This window comes from Micromys minutus (genome assembly GCF_963924665.1).
Source record: "Micromys minutus genome assembly, chromosome: 10".
NCBI classification, from domain to species: Eukaryota; Metazoa; Chordata; class Mammalia; order Rodentia; family Muridae; genus Micromys; species Micromys minutus.
In genome coordinates this window covers 10,478,529-10,492,932 of record NC_137979.1, presented here as the reverse complement: position 1 = coordinate 10,492,932, position 14,404 = coordinate 10,478,529, and the positions used below count along the sequence as shown (strand labels likewise).

The 14,404-nt window shown below is 44.7% G+C and overlaps 1 protein-coding gene across 1 annotated transcript in view; it reads right to left on the bottom strand.

Moving 5' to 3' along the window:
• Window positions 1-14,404, bottom strand: part of LARP1 (La ribonucleoprotein 1, translational regulator) — a 47,318-nt gene that overhangs the window by 20,702 nt on the left and 12,212 nt on the right. The gene's annotated exons all lie outside the window — the stretch shown is intronic.

Here is a 14,404-nt window from a genome sequence, read left to right as displayed (position 1 = left end):
CAACAGTATTGAAATCACCAAATTTCAATCCATCTGCTTTCACAATAGTCATTAAAATACACTGGTCTTTGGTTATGTGAAGATGGACACCATGAAGAGGACGACTTCACCTGCTTTCTATAGAACAGAGGAGCATGCATCCACAGGGCATAGATTTAACTTTTCTACAAAGATGAGGATGACTTTTAAGGAACACAGACATAGTCTTTTCTAAAAGAAGTGGCTCTGGTTAGTTTGCACCTGATAAAGTTCTGAATACCAAGGGTGTCTTATCCCTCCTCTAGAGATCCACAGGAAGAAATCCATCCTGAGATTTTGCTCACCTACTTTGCTTACTTCCCTCCTCTGCCACGCCAGGGCAGGAACAGCCCCAGCCTCCAAGCACAGAAATCTGGCTGGCTGGCCTCACAAATAAGTTTTTCATCAGACCATGTCCTTTAATGAGAGAAGAAAGTGTCCTTGCCCAACTCCTAACTGTGAAGCCAATGCATTCCTGGCTTCTGGCCTGTTACTGGAGCCACTGCCCCCTAGTGGTAGACATATGCCTTCTGATAGCTGGAGTTGAGCCCAGCCCACAAGCACCCTCCAGCCCCAAGCAGCAGAAAACTAGAAAATCTCCATTGCAAGAAAACCACTGTCCTTTGACCCCAGGTTAACCCAGATAACCATCTACAAGTTCCCTGACTGGTCTAAAGATCTTCACCTGAGCCAGGTGTGGTGGTAAATAACTTTAATGCCAGCACTCAGGTGGCAGAGACAAAGGATCTGGGGAAATTTGAGGACAGTCTAATCTACAGAACAAGTTCCAGGACAGCCAGGGATACAGAGAGAGCATCTTACAACAAATAAAAAGATCTTCATCCAAATCAGCCCAGGGCCAGGGCAGTGCCCGCCCACCTGAGCTATAACTGGAGTCAGCCCTGCTGCTCAACAGCATAGGTACGTGCTAGCAGGAAAGCAAGCCCCAGGGCTAGTGACAAAGTTTACAACAGGAACTCCATGCACAAGGACTGGAAGTGAGGTATACTGAAAATCATCTCTGAAAAGAGGGCATACATTTCCAGACCCTGGTCTTTTCAAGTTCTTTGGTCTGGGTAAATATACCTCGACAGGAAATGGAGGGAGAATCAACTCTCACAAGCTGTCCACATGCATGCTATGGTGCTCCCCTCACCGCCCCCAAACAAACAAACAAACAAACAAATAAAGGTAATAAAGCCTTTTAAAGGTATTTTCTCAAAATATTTTAAGGAAGGGTCTTGCTCTGTAGTCCAAAGCAGCATCAAAGTTCTAGCAATTCCCCTGCCATAACCTACAAAGTGCTGGAATTTCAGACCTATATCCCACTGGCCATTTTTTTTCTTATAAAAACTCTCAAAACTGAACAGTACTGACTGGAATCACCTTGAGATCACAGCAGAACATAATCACAGACTGACTGCAAATTCTGTCTTCAGTACAGAGAAAGCCTAGAGGAGCCTGCCTGCTCATCTGAAAATCCAACTAAAGAGAGAGGAAAGTGGCCTTTCTGGGTCACACAGAACAAACAGTCTGATATCAGTCCTCTGTAGAGTTTGTTATAAAGTTGGGGGGGGGGGGGGGCCTGGCCAGTCAGATGGCTCAGTGGGTAAAGGTGCTTACTACCACACCTGATACCTCAGTTCAACCCCAAACCCCATGTTTTTGTTTGTTTTAATTAGCTTTTTTTTTCTGTGTAGCCCTGGACCAGACTGGCCTTGAACTTAAGAGATACACCTGTCTGCCTCCTGAGTGCTGGGATTAAAGGCATATAGCACCTTTGTTTGACCCATATGATTTAAGAAGAGAAATGATTCCAGCAACTAACCTCCACATGTGTACTATGTACATACAAATAAAAAAAATAAAGGAGCTGGAGAGATGACTCCGTGATAAAGAGCAGTTGCTCTTCCAGGACCCAAGTTCAAGTCCCAATATCCACATGGAGGCTCACAACCAAGTATTGGGATCCGATGCCCTCTACTGGTGTGTCTGAAGACACCTACAGTGTACTCATATATAAAATAATTCAAAGAGAGATGGCTCAGTGGTTAAGAACACTGACTGCTCTTCCAGAGGTCCCGAGTTCAATTCCCTGCAACTACATGATGGCTCACAACCATCTATAATGAGATCTGATTCCCTCTTTTGGTGTCTGTGAAGTCAGCTACAGTGTACTTTTTTTTTTTTTTTTTTTTGAGTGAAGGATACAAGAGCCCATTATTGAAGAGTAAAGAAAGGACCAAAAGACGGGTGGTTGGTAGTGGGTGCTGCAGGGCGTTAGCAGAAGCTATGGAAGGGTGGACTTTAGTAGGAAAGTCCCTTACACTGCAGGACATATCAAAGGGTTTTATGTCTGAACCTCCAATTTCCAGTGTACAGCCCTTTATTCAAATACCTAGGAAAGACATATGGTACAGTTAAGAACATGAAATGAGCCCCTTGTTTAGACCTCTGTAAGAAGGAAGATGATACTGATGTCAAAGGCCCACTGATTTTAGTAAACAAAGCACAAAATGCCTGGCACACAGTAAAAGCACTCAACACACGTTAAATGTTACAATGTGAACACCCCAAGAAATCAGTATCTACCAATGACCCTCATCCTCAGCAGTGAAAAAGATGGCCAAGCCATCTCTCCACGGGAAGATCACCATGCTAGGTCTCTAAACAGTCAGCTTCAATTCCCACCTCAAAACACAAATCAGATGCCCCCAACTCCTCAAAACCTGTCTCCAAGGTAACACTCCCCTCCCCAGGAAAGAAGAAAACCTACAGAGTTCTACAGTTTAAATAGGAAAATATGGGGAAATTTACTACTGACTACTGAACCTAGTCCTTTACCATCACAGCTTTGGCATAAAGCTCTGCTTTGCTAGAGAGGAAGCAAGGCCTAGGGCTCCTTCCATTCAATTTCCAGAATTCAATTTTCCACTCAGAAAGAGGAAAAAAAAACTCAGGCCTCTGGGAATCCCTTCAATCCAGTGAAGGGGCTAAACCCATATACACCTGGTACAAAGGCTACCAATTATTTTTCTGTATTGTCCAGTTCTAGAAATACCTAAGGCTGTTAACTTTTTTGTAACAAAGACTACCCCACAGGGGCTGGAACTCTCCTGAGTTAGTTGAATTGAGGGTTTGGTTCAACCACCAAGCAAGAACTTAAGGTTTCTGGTGAAGCAGGTATGGAATAATACAACCCAATTAGGCCATGGCACAAAGAATGGGTAGGGGGAAAAGTGTGGACTGAAATCATGGACCAGTACTGAAGGAGGGATGGGATAGGACAGGCTAGTTAATTAAGTCTATGGGTGGCCAGCCAGAATGGGACCAAAACAGGAGGTCCCAGATTTACCTAATGCTAGTAAATAAAGAGCAGTGTCTCACAAGCTGAGTTTAGCAGAGAAAGATTTACAAACCAGCCAGCCATACCCTCACCCCTACCTCCAGCCATGCCTCCCCTACCTGGCCAAAATTAATGTCCTTTTGAGAGACCTCCAGAACACAAGTGAAGCCAAGACCCTTTACTCTCAGGACACAGTACATGTTAACTACCACAGTGACCTCTCTAGACAACAGGGTTCCTGGTGAGTGCAGGGACCAGACTGTTCTCACAATAGGAAGCACAATAACTAGCTCTGGGCCTGGCCTCACTAGGCTCTTGTGAGGTCCTGCCAACCTTTGGCTTTTAGTTTAAGCCTTCCTAGAACAAGCAGCCTAGACATTACTGGCTCTGAGGCCCTGAGGCTAGGTAGGCACCAATTCTATCAGATGCATGACTGTGAGAGAACTGCCAGCCATCCCAGCAACATCACCTTCCTTAGCTGATAGTCTGTGTAAGTATAAGAGAAAAGGCAAAAAAGCTGAAACCTCACTCCAAGCAGGGTGTGCGATCCTTATGATCCAGCTACAGTTAAGCAAGACATGGATCTCACAATCCTTAAAGTCAAATGAGTTCGTTCCTTTCACTGGTCCCATTATCAAGAAAATCAAGACATAGGCTAGAAGTGTTTGCCAAGGTCAGAGTTGTCAAGGAGCAGATCTTAAAGGTTATGCTCTAACCACCAGGAATCCGTGGGGAAGAAGCTGGGGACCACGAAGGTCAAATGGCGATGGCCTTGAGTGCCAGTGACCTGATCACCCCCTTTGTCTCCCCCCCAGGTCCTCCATCACAGACTTTGCTCCAGAAAGGCTCCTCAGCCAAATCTTTTAACCAGAGTACAGGTCTGCCTTACCCCAGCCCAGACCTCTGACTTAGGAAAGGCAGTAAAGCCATAGAAAGGGAGGGTGACACACTTGTGCCTCTCCCTCCAAAGCCAACCTGGGTAGAGTCAAGTCAAAACCTAGAGACAGACAAGTCTGTCTTTGTCCAATCCCTACAAACCTAAGCAACTTCCTAATATGTTTCTCAATTATGATGTCCAATTAGCTTCCATACCTTAAATGAGCTCTCTGTGGCTTTGGCTACCACATTTCAGAGGCCTTCCTCTACCCTGTCTCTATCTGGTCCCCAGGTCTGCAGATAAAACACAGGAGGGGCTGTGGACAGGAGAAGGTGGGTTTCCTTCTGTTTGCTGGGAACTAGAAGGTAGCATCCTTTGGAAAGGAATCAGTGGTATCTCATTAGAAGATACTTACTCGGTCTTTGCATGAGCTAGTGTGCAGAAGGGAGTAGCTGCTGATTTGACTAGAGTCCAGTGTGCTCTTCAGAAAAGGCCAATCAGGGAGCTAGGTTTCAGCCTTTTAGACTTCAGGGACTAGTACCAGCTGTTGGGGTGGCCACAGCCACCATTGGACTGCATGGTCCCTGTTTGGGCAGGAGGAGTGGGAACACTGAATTTGTGGGTCACCACCAGCTAAAGATAGTCAGTCTCTTGGGCTTGGCTGGCCTGGCAAACATCACGTGACTGCTTCCAGGTCTACCCTCTGCCTGGGGCCTGCGGAATGATGCACTGTAGCACCAGCAAACAGGGAAAAAGACTTCCTTCACACTGGATATATGCTAAAGCAAAGTGGCTGCTGCTTCACCATAGTAAAGTCTCAGTGCAGACTCCTCAGGAGTCCCCCCCCTCAACCACTGCCCACAAAAAAAATCTAGAAAGCAATTCAAGACCAGGTTCTAACTCAGCCTGTGGTGTTGGGGATTCCAAGGGCCCACTGACACCTTGAAGTGCCTGCATCTGAAACATATCTCTTGTGCGGGATGGACCATTATCACCAGTTCATACATCCTATAAAGCGTCAAACAGTGTTTCACAACCACTTAAGAAAGTGGGTATCATTATGACAGTTAACTGACAAGGAAACCAAGGTTCAAAGAAGCTCACTCAACTAGCAGAGGTAGAACTAAAACCCAGGTAGTCTCTGCCCAGCACATTCTGCCTCACAAGCAGGGCATGGGTCTTAAGAGTGGAACTGCTGAGGACCCTACAAGTGCAGGTTCCCAGCATCCAGAATTACAGTCTTTGTGTCAAAAGCTCACTTTAAATACTGACCAAACATGATTACTTCTCAACTCTCTGGGATAGGGATACTACATACTACAACTATGCAGCCAGGCCACACACACATGTGAGAGCTGGTCTCTCACACCATTCTAAACACCCAGGGCCAGTTGTGGGAAAGTGTACAGTAGGTGAATCAGCACAACAAACTCCCAAGCATAGGCTTTAATGTGAAGCCCACTAGACAGTACTATATACCATCACCAAGCCTGCAGTGTTTCCTTTACCCCAACACAGGTTTATTGTTGCAAGAGCAAACTGCAAAATTATACAGGTTGATACTATTTAGTTAAGTCACTATTTATTGGAGGAAGGATCTTTGAGATTCAGTTCAAGTAGTTCAAGCAGGCCTAAATTCTCACTCTTCTACCTCCATCTTCCAACTGCTAGAATTACAGGTGAATGCCACCTGTTAAATTTCGTTCTTTGGGGCTGGAGAGATGGCTCATCAGTTAAGAACACTGACTGCTCTTCCAGAGGGTCCTGATCAATTCCCAGCAACCACATGGTGACTCACAACCATCTGTAATGGGATCTGATAGCCTCTTCTGGTGTGTCTGAAGACAGCAACAGTATACTCATGTATGTAAAATAAAATAAAATATTTTTTAAAAAATTCATTCACTTTTGGGGGGATTGGGGGTTGGGGGAAGACTGTATCTCACTGTATAGTTCTAACTGGTCTGTAATCCACAGAGATCCACCTCATGAGTTCTGAGATGAAAGACAAAGGCATACATTAGTATCCTTACCTCCAAAATTCATTCCTGAAAACACTTCCATGAGCTATATTCCCATGACTTCCTAGGTCACTTCCAAGCCCCATCCTGCTTCACAGACAAAAGGGTGCTCTGATGCAAGCTGGATTCCACTGTCACTGTCCCCAGGATGATGATGATACCCTAATACAGATAATTTCTGAATAGTGATGACCAACTGCTTAGAGTTCTACAAACTTTAAGAAAAAAATCTTTGAAACAGAGTCTGAGAAATCGAAGTGGGTTATAGAGATTAATGGCTGCAGCCTAGTGATGTTGACCCACCCAGCACTTGGGATAAAAATTCAATCCCGGCACTTGGGATTAAAGAGGCAAGGGATCTCTCCGAGGGCACTCTGGTCTACAAAGTGAGCTCAGAAACAGGACTACATGGAGAAACCCTGTCTCGAAAAACGATTAACAAAAAATTGCATGGCATGGCACATACATACATGTAGGCAAAACTCTCATACATATTAATTAAAAATAAGGGGGAGGAGGAGCCCAGGCTGGTGTCAATTCTTCCTGCTTCAGCCTCTTAAGTACTGACAACATGAACCACCTAAAGCTCATTTCTACTGCCCTAAATCTCTGATGGGACAGACTTCTGTTCTGACTTTCCAAAAAATGACATTTTACTGTCACAATTACTAGAGTGGATACACCGACACCTGATCCAACCTGTCCAACTAGAACTAAAAAGGAAATAAAAATACTCATGGCATCCTGGAGAGACTGCAGCTTGTGAACAACCTGGCAGTCACATCAGCAGTGAATAGCTATTGAGGTGGTTGGGACATGAAGTTGCACCTTCCCAATGTAGAACTCTTTTCTAAATTAGGAAAGCCAATACACTCCCCAGGAAGCTGTGTGTACCTATTCCCACTCACAGGGTAGGGGAACAGTCTCACAAGAACTGTTGTTTCCTGTGCCACCGACAGAGCTTATATTACACATCTGCTTCCTCACATGTACCAAAATTCTGACCAAAAAAAGGAGGGGGAGGCAAAAGAGCAGCTAGCATGTTGTCCTACCTACTCCATTCTTCAAATCCTGTTCAAAGATCACTACACATTATCCCTTCCCCAGATGTGGAAGGACTGCCTGGAGTGGCCAGATCATCTCTGATTCAGCAGGAAAAGCAGGAAGTTCACAATCTGGAGCTAGCTTCAGCCACAGTGAAACCCATCTCTCTCTCTCTCTCTCTCTCTCTCTCTCTCTCTCTCACACACACACACACACACACACACAGAGTGGTGGCGGGGATCTGATTCCAAGCCAATCTCACCAACCACGTACCTACCAAGCCACTGGGTTAAAGGCATGGGCTTTGATATCCATCTTTGAATGTGCTAACCAACAGCCACTATTTACACACAAGGCCTGGGCAAAACTAACCAATACATCTCACATACCTATAACATACTAAGCTTTAAATGAGTAACATATCATCGACTGATAAACTCATGCACATGAGCCAAGCAGACACCTTGTTGGGACTGCATGATATTCACAGGACTGTTACTGTGAAATAAGCTCAGGGGCCACAGCAGCTCCTTTTCATATCTTTGAACAATTGTCACATCTTTCAGGACCCAAAAAGAGGGAAACGGGTCAAGCCTAAAGTACTCATAAAGTTCAGTTATCTGAAGCTTAAACTTAATTGTTGTTCTATGTTATTTGCTAAACCTGGCTTCCATGAGGGGTCAGGAGGTAAAGACCACTGCCTCCTGGCTATTAGAAGCTCTGTATATTAAGAGCTTCTAAAAATAATACTAGTATGGTGGAGCTGTACACCTGGTGGTTGTAGCACACACCTTTAATCCCAGCATTTGATAGACAGAGGCAGGGGGCTCTCCTAATAGAGGCCACCCTGTTTGTGTCCAGAACAGCCAGAGGTACACAGACAAACTGTCTCAAAACAAAACTATGGTGGTGCTACTACAGAAAAATGCCCTAAGTCCTCCCAACTTTGACACTCAACTAGATTCTAGAACAAAGACCAGTATGAAAAAGCCTCTTTTGACAGCTGTGGAAATATGACCACTAAGATATACAGAACCGTGGCATTTCTGTGGTCTAAGGATCAAACACAGATAGGGATAGGTTCTTTCTAGACCAATGCTGCAAGCTCCAGTTTTAATGAATTCCCGTCCATAGAGAAAGGGCCTGGTCTCCAGCCCAGCTTAAGGGCTCACACTTTGAAGAGAAGTTTAATGATAGGAACATAGTTAAGAAAGAGGAATTTAGCAACCAGTCTGTACTTCAGCTCCAGGAATAAACAATGGTGTGGTTGAGAAGCCAGAATCTTCTGGAGCTGAAGGCTGTGAAAGATACAAGGCCACAGGGAGTGGGGCTAGGCTTGAGGTTTAGCTTCACACCAACCTCCCAAAGTCACTGTCCATCTGTGTCATCCTTATATAGCTACCATTTCCACCTTCCCTTCCCTCCAAATCTGCTGTTTGCCTCCTCAATGTCCCATGTCTGAGTCCTTTAAAATAATGGCTATTACTAAGTACTTACTCCAGAAAAACCAGGCCTCCTGGAATAAGCCTTTATGCATTACCTTTACAATCAACACAGTAAAAGACCCCATTTTAGAAGAGGTTCAAAGTTAAAGCCAAAGAGCACAGAGTAGTAAAGTATGTGAGTCCAAAGATCTGAAACTTGAGCAATACAGGAAATAAATGCCAACATTTTGTTTATTTTTAATGTCTCCAAAGAACTTTTTGTTTGTTTGTTTGTTTTGTTATCAGTGTTTATTTATCTGCCTTGAGACAGATTTTCTCAATGCAGCCCTGACTATCCTGGAACATACTGTGTATACCAGAATGACCTGAACTCTCAGAGATCCTCTTGCCTCTGCCTCCTGAATGCTGAGATTAAAGAGATGCTGAGATTACTACCACACCCTGCTATGCCTTCAAATCTGACAGAAAATGAGGCCACTCACTGGAAAGTCAGGTCTCTGAAATTATCTCATCTATGGGGGTAAGGGGTTGGTTGGAGAGGTGGGCAGAGTCAAAATTCTTGTTATTCCAAAGACAATTCCCCATGACCTAGTACTAAACAGCAAGGTCTTGAGTTCAAGCAAAAACCAAATCCCTAGAGAATTTTGCCTCTAGGAGTAAAATTGAGACAGATGGTACAGAAAGAAAGCTGAAGAGCCCACAGATCAAAATGCCAAAAAAGGAGGCAGCAAATAGGAACGTGAAAAGCTAGGTAGGATGTGCATTTATGGCCTGCCCTCAGGTCCAGGGGAAAATTGAATGGGGGATGTGACCTTTCCTTACCCTTAATGACCAGGGCTAAGTACTTCCTTACCACCACTACATCTATCTCACTAGAATAACCAACCGGCTGTCTTCATACTCCATTGCGGTGAACTGGACCATGGATGTGGCTCAGTGATAAACCTCACCCAATACTCCTCTAAGGCTCTAGACTGGTTTTGCCAGCAAACTGTTTTTGAGATCCCAGGTCTGAGCTTTTTCCAATATCGAACTGACAATGGGATCCGTGCTGTCTCCCTCCAAAGACCATGCTGTCCTAAAACAAGACTTAAAACTCTAGACTTGGGCTCTTCCCAAGAGATGAAAAACCAGGAAGAAACAAATGCAGAAACCCAACCTAAGTACTCTGAAGACCTAGATAGTGGTTGACAAACTGCTTGGTACTGGTTTTTCCTAGATCACCAATCCCAGCCACCAGCAGGACAAAGTAGCTGGTCGGCCAAGGCAGCCTCAAGCAACATCCTTCCTCGTGGCAAAAGAGCTTCAAGAAAAGCAAAGCAAGCTAACTTTTGATTCCTAGATGCTGTGAGAGGTTAGGTCTCTTAAAAACTCCATTTATGTGAATATGTTTTTGTTTTAATCCCAGATGTAGAACATAAAGCTGCTTCCGTTTGCCCACAGGCATTAGCTATGACTGTCTTGTGCTCTAGGGAGGGCATGATTTTTACCAACTGTATATGGGTTAATTCTGGGAGCTCTGGAGAAGGTACAAATGTGAGAGCTGAGGGCCATGGCAGCTGCTGTACCCTGCTGCTGCATTTGCTGGATATTCTGACAATGAAGACTTACCCCAAGGAACCTGGAGGACCCTAATCAACAAGAAGTAGCTTATAGAGATCTATACCTCCTTTCTTCTCTACCCTTCTTTCTCTCCTACCTAGTGTTGAGGGGTTGGAAGAAATTAGGTTAGAAAAAGGAAGAGAGATGTAAGAACCCAACAAAATAGCAACAAAGCACACAAACACCTGGAGTCTTCTTAGCTTGCAGACTTGTTCACAGTGGCAGGCATGAGGGCGATAACCAAGGATGGGCTACAGTCAAGTCTGGAGAAGGCTGTTTTCCCTAGGCCCACCAAATTGGCAGACCTTAATCACCAGCTATCTTTTCTCTTTCAGGCTGAGGGCTGATTTAAGGTTTCCCCACAAAGGCCCTTCATCACAGCATCTATGTGGGATAACAACAGACTGAAGAGAACAAGTTGACACAGTCCAATGGAAATGGGGCAGGACAGTAAGACTAGGACTGGGCAAGGATGGCCCACCTTAGCACTGCAGCCCAAAGACACCTGGAGCACAGAATTCACAGGCTGTTCCAGCAAAATTCCAACAGCATCTACACTGTTCACTGCCACTCATGCTTTCTTTCCAAGTACATTATCATGGTCACTGCAGGGGCAAACTACCAGCCTCCTTCAAAAGAGATAGCTGTCTGGAAGCAGGTAACCAGTACCCAGGGAAGCAGCCTGACATGTTTCATTTTGAGAATGAAAGAACGAAGAAACAAGGAAACTGGCTCCTGTGCATCTTGATCACAGTAGACTAGACTTCCATGTGGAGACTGAATAGAAGTGCACAGGCAGCCATGCAGCCATGTACCTATTCTAACCCTAATAGTCAGCAGCATCTACCAAGGGTGTACTGGGGGTTTAGAGACACTCCTGTACAAGCACAGATGGGCGTTTTGCCACCTTCCACTGATTTCTTCTATATGAACTTCCAAAGCCAAAGTAGGCTGTAGGAACTCTGAGAAGGTCTGTATGAAAGAACACTGATCCTGCACGGTAGCAAAGGTAAGAGCCTACACTGCCAGGCTTCTTTCAGTGCCCATGAATTCTGAGCATGACTCTACAACCTCCCACAGAGCTCAGGGAGCCAAAAGGGCAGTGAAAGAGTGAGGGCCACAGGTGTGTGTATTCTCCCTACAGCTGTCAAGCACTGACTAGTTAAGAGCTCCTGCCTTCCTTCTCCCAAGCCTGCTGGAAGCTAGAGAACTTCCCTCATATGTGCTAAGCAAGCACTCTACCAACTGAGTAACATTTCCAGCCCACTGTATTGTATTTCTAACATTAATTTTTTTTTTTTAAGAAAAAGATGTGATCCTCTTAGTGCTTACTAGTACTCATGGTGGTTGGTGGGACACAATGACAAGGTTTTCCTTTTGCTAAAATCTATTTAGACATTTTCTATAAGTTGTTCTTGCCTGATTGATTTAAAAAAAATTTCCACTTCAAAAAGCTAAAAGGCCCAGCACATAATAGTTGGTGACCCAAAGGACATCACAAAACCTGGAGCCAGCCCATCCTTCTTACTCTTCAGACCAGGTCCCAAGGTCACCATCCCTCCTTCTAGCATATCTGCATGGCCCTAATGTGTAACTAAAAAGAACAGTTCTTGGGGAAGAAGGGCCAACTCTCTCTGGCAGGATCCAAAGTTCCCAGGGCTTGGCTCATACCCACTAGTCCTATGCCCAGAGAGACCAGCCTGCCAAAGGGGAAGTGAGGCCTCCAGGCTGTAGCTTGAAAGTAAGTTTAGGCCCCTTCCTTCCAGAAACAGCTTAAGTTGTGTAGGAAGTTTGGTCTGGAGAAACACGGGCTAAGCAACACAGGAATAGCACTGTCTCTAGAGTCAATGTGTTATAGGCAAATCTCAGCTACTCAACCTTAAGTTAATGTATGAATCTCTTAGAGCTTAATTTTCCTTTAAGGATCATATTCAGAACTATGGTAAAAATGAATGGAGATAATGAATGGGAAATAGATGGAGGCTCAGAATTCTGGTCTGATAAGCATTCAAGAAGTAAGGATCCAACACTCTGACCAGAATCTCTAGGGCAACTATGTCACTCATGAGGCAGATCTAATGAACTAAGATCTGACAGAGGCACAGCAGCTTGGCTAAATCTGTGTACAACACTCACAGTGAGAATGAGTAAAGGCCAAAGTCAGAACTGGCGGTTCCATGCTTTTCATCTCAGCCCGCTCTGGGCCCACTGATGAAAAAATTCTTATCTAGTTGGTCAAATCCCCACAGCAAGATCCAACATGGTGGCAAATGCCTTTAATCATAGTACCTGGGAGGCTGAATTCCAAGTCAGTCTGGCCTACATAGTGAGTTCCATGACAACCGGAGCTGCATTTTAACACTAACAACAACCCACAACAGCTGTTGACCAGGCAGTCTCTGTCCTGAGAAGAACAGAAAACTATTAAGACCTGCGGTTGTTAGGGTTGGTGAGATGCCTCCACAGTTAAGAATATACGTATTGCTCTTACAAAGGAATGGAGTTTGAGACCTCAGTTAAATTCCTTGAATTCCCGTCAGGGTGACTCTGCAGGAATACATAAACAATTTAAAATAATTGGGGGGAGGGGTCATAATCATTCCATAGTGTATCCAGGACTTGTGATTCTCTGCCCTGTTGCTGCTGGTGTCCTATGCCACCCATCCACATCTTACTCCACTTCCACCCAGCAGGAGGATGAAACTTGGAACAAGCAGGTGAAAGTAGAGAGACTAGCTAAAGAGATCTGGGAACACCCCATTTGTCTGACTGGCATGGCAACACTATCTCAGCTGCTAGGCACTTGAGATGTGAAGAGGAAATAAGAGACAGCAATCCACAGGGAAACACGAATTGGTTAAAAAAAAAAATCAAGAAAGAAAAAAAGAGAACCAGGAGACTGACTCACAACCATCATATGACAAGCAAGCATCAGGACAGCCCTCTGATAAAGGTCACTCTCGAGATACCTCTAAAAAGGAAGGCTAAGGACAAACTCTACACCTTCCAGCTGCCTACAGAGTATTCTATATAATCCACCAAGCCTAGGGCACAGAGCCTCACTGAGTCCCCCACTCACACAAGATACTGCAGTGGCTGACGCCCAAAGCTACAACCACAGATCTTCTGCAGAAGCAGAAAGAGCCTGTCAGGAGTACCATCAAATGAATAATGAATGTAGGTTAGAGCTTTTCTACAATCATTAAAATGAAAAAAAGAATTTTTTTTTCAGGCCCACCAGGTCCTAACTATGAATCTAGCTAGGCGCACTCCACAACCCAAACATGACTAGTAAACGGGCTTTCCTTCCTAAATCCCTCTCTGGAGCTTGACATGATATGATAGCACATACCCAAGAAGAGAGGATCACAAATTTCTAAGTCAGACTGGGTTACCCAGAGTTCCAGGCCAGTCTAGGTTACACAGCTACATCCTATCTTAAACAAAAAGCAGAAGACTGAAAATTAAGTCCTGCTTGGCATGTTGACACTTGATCGTACTTCCTAATGGCAGCATTCCGGTGAGAGGCATAGAGTATTCAAGGTTATCATCAGCTACATGATGAGTTTGGGGGTAGCCTGAGCTACAAGAGATTCTGCCTCCATCTTTAAATCCTCTTTGGGACTGGAAGGGCCAGATGAACACTTTAGTAAAAATGCTTCTGGTTGATTCCATGGCCCTGTCTTAGTCTTTTGGTCCCTTTTTTCCTACCTCTTGGTGTTTCCTTTTTGCTTAAGATCCATTTTATTTTGACCAGGCAGTGAGGGCTCACATCTTTAATCCCCATACTGGGGAGGCAGAGAAGAAGCAGGTGGTTCTGATTTCAAGGCCAACCTGGGTTATAGCCAGGGGTACAAAAGAGAAACAACCCTGTCTCAAACAAAACAAAACAAAACAAAACAAACAAACAAAATCCTGGGGTGGAGAGATGGTTCAGCAGTTAAGAGCACTGACTGCTCTTTCAGAGATACTGAACTCAATTCCCAGCAACCACATGGTGGCTCACAGCCATCTGTAATGGGATCAGATGCCCTCTCCTGGTGTGTCTAAA